We start from the raw sequence: 2,500 nt of genomic DNA, 5'->3' as shown, positions 1-2,500 counted from the left end.
AACTACTTTGGAGAAGTTTTGGGTCCATGATTTCTTGAAACCGGATGCGAAAGAAACAACACGATCAACACCGACTATCCATTCGGTGTAAGAATTTATGTGATTGTCGCTGTTTGATTCTACAATTAGCCAAATGTGCCGAAAAATTCCTTATCTTAGTTGCCGGGCATACTACTTGCGTTTGGTTGTTGGGGGCTAATGTTTTGTTAAACCGACGTATATGAAACATCTGAATCCTATTTTCACTAAATATGTGTGTGCAGACTGTTTTGAGAATTTCTTCAGGATCAGTTGCTTGTTCAATGGGCGTTCAAAAACAGAAACATAATTTACTTTTGAACTGCTAAAAAAAAACGTTAATTTCCAAGTCTCATAAAATCCTTTGCATTTAATGAAAAAAAAATAAAAGAAAAAAGAAAAGAAATTTACGTGCGGAGTTTAAACCTACAGACCACGTCATGCAAAAAAAAAAAACAAAAAAAAAAAAAAACAAACAAAAAAAGTAAAAAAAACAAGAAAAAAAAAACGCTATCAACTTACCCACAGTAGAATTTTCACGGCCCGTTGTTCTATCATTGTTACTAAACGACGACACGAAAAAAAATGGCTTTACCGATAATAGATTAATAAAAAACAGCGGTTTCGATTATCGATTATCGGAGGTATTCCGAGGCAAAACTTAACTAAGATCAATCCCAGACTAATACACTAAAGTTTTAAAGAAAATCTATTCAGCCGTTTGGAATGTTAGGAACGAACTCGCACACACAGAAAAAGTTGCATTTATAATTCTCTCTCTCTCTCTCTCCCTCTCTTTCTCTCTCCCTATATATATATATATATATATATATATATATACATATATATATATATATGTATATATATACATATATATATATATATATATATATATATATATTAATATAAAATATAACACGGAAATTACATAATTGTCTATTATTTTATGTTATTGCTCTGTTTACCACATTGCGCTCTCATACCCGAATTTCCTCCTGGAATTATTCCATTATAACACTATATATATATATATATATATATATATATATATATATATATATATACACATACATATATATACATATATACAGTGATGATCATATTTATTGGCACGGTAAAATAAAAGTTAAATTTTGTCTAATAAATTCTAAAAAAGGGATTAAATTAAAGAAAATAACAAAGTATATTATGTATTTTAACTGGCCTTTCCGATGCAGCAATCGGATTTTAGAAAAAATAAATAACAAAGGAACAACAAACATAATTGCAAAAAACCCTTGTTCAAAATTATTGGCACGATTTATTTAATAATCAATTGTATAGCCTTTGGCCTTGATTACCTTCCTCAGTCGCTTTTCATAGTTTACAACCAAGTTGTTGCACTCTTCAGTAGTAATTTTAGCCCACTCTTCCTGACAATAATCCTCCAATTGAATAAGATTCTTAGGCTTCCTTTGCATTACCCTCAATTTTAATGTTCTCCATAAATTTTCAATTGGATTAAGGTCTGGGCTTTGTGATGGCCACTCCAAAACATTAATATGATTGTCCTCAAGCCATTTCTTAGTCAGTTTAGCCGAATGCTTTGGGTCATTATCTTGCATGAACCACCAACGACGACCAAGTGAGAGCTCTTTAGCAGAGTCTTTCAGGTTTTCATCCAATATTTTAACATAATCTTCCTTTTTTAGCAACCTGTGACCTTAACAAGTCGCCCTGGTCCAGAGGCAGCAAAGGATCCCCAAAACATCAAACTGCCTCCACCGTGCTTCACTGTGGGTATGGTGTTCTTAGGCAGGAAAGCTTCGCCAGATTTTCTGTAAATATAAGACACTTTATTATGGCCAAATAACTCTATTTTCGTTTCGTCAATCCATAGAACACGTTTCCAGAATGCAACATCTTTATCAATATGACGTTTTGCAAAGGCTAGCCTTGCTTTCAGGTGCATAGGCTTCAATAAGGGAGTCTTTCTCGGACGATATGCTTTTAAACCAGCTCTCTTCAAAACTCTACCAACTGTATGTCGAGATACATTCACTCCAGAGGTGCTCTGTTCATCAACAATCTCCCCAACAGAGATCCTTGGGTTTTGTTTTACTTGTCGAACAATTTTCCGTTCATCTCTTGGGGAAAGAATCCTTTTTCTCCCTCTACCCTCTAAACTCATAACGTGGCCTTGCGATTTAAACTTGTTTATTATGGCTCTAACAGTGGATTTGGGAAGGTTTAGCTTCTTTGAAATCTTATCATAGCCCTCCCCATTGGTATGGCATGCTACAACAAGCTTCCTGACGTCTTCGCTGTGTTCCTTAGTTTTAACCATGGCGATTGAAAATTATAATTTAGTCACTTATAATAGTTTAAATAAATCGCTATCTAAAAATTATCTGAAAAAAATTATTCACTGAATTAGCGTTAAACAAGCATAATATGGCTATAAAAAAGTTCAGAAAGCACGTAAACCGGAAATTGATTGATA

Source organism: Euprymna scolopes, chromosome 44 (genome assembly GCF_053919585.1).
Source record: "Euprymna scolopes isolate OS-2025 chromosome 44, ASM5391958v1, whole genome shotgun sequence".
Lineage (NCBI taxonomy): Eukaryota > Metazoa > Mollusca > Cephalopoda > Sepiida > Sepiolidae > Euprymna > Euprymna scolopes.
This window is presented reverse-complemented; position numbering follows the sequence as displayed.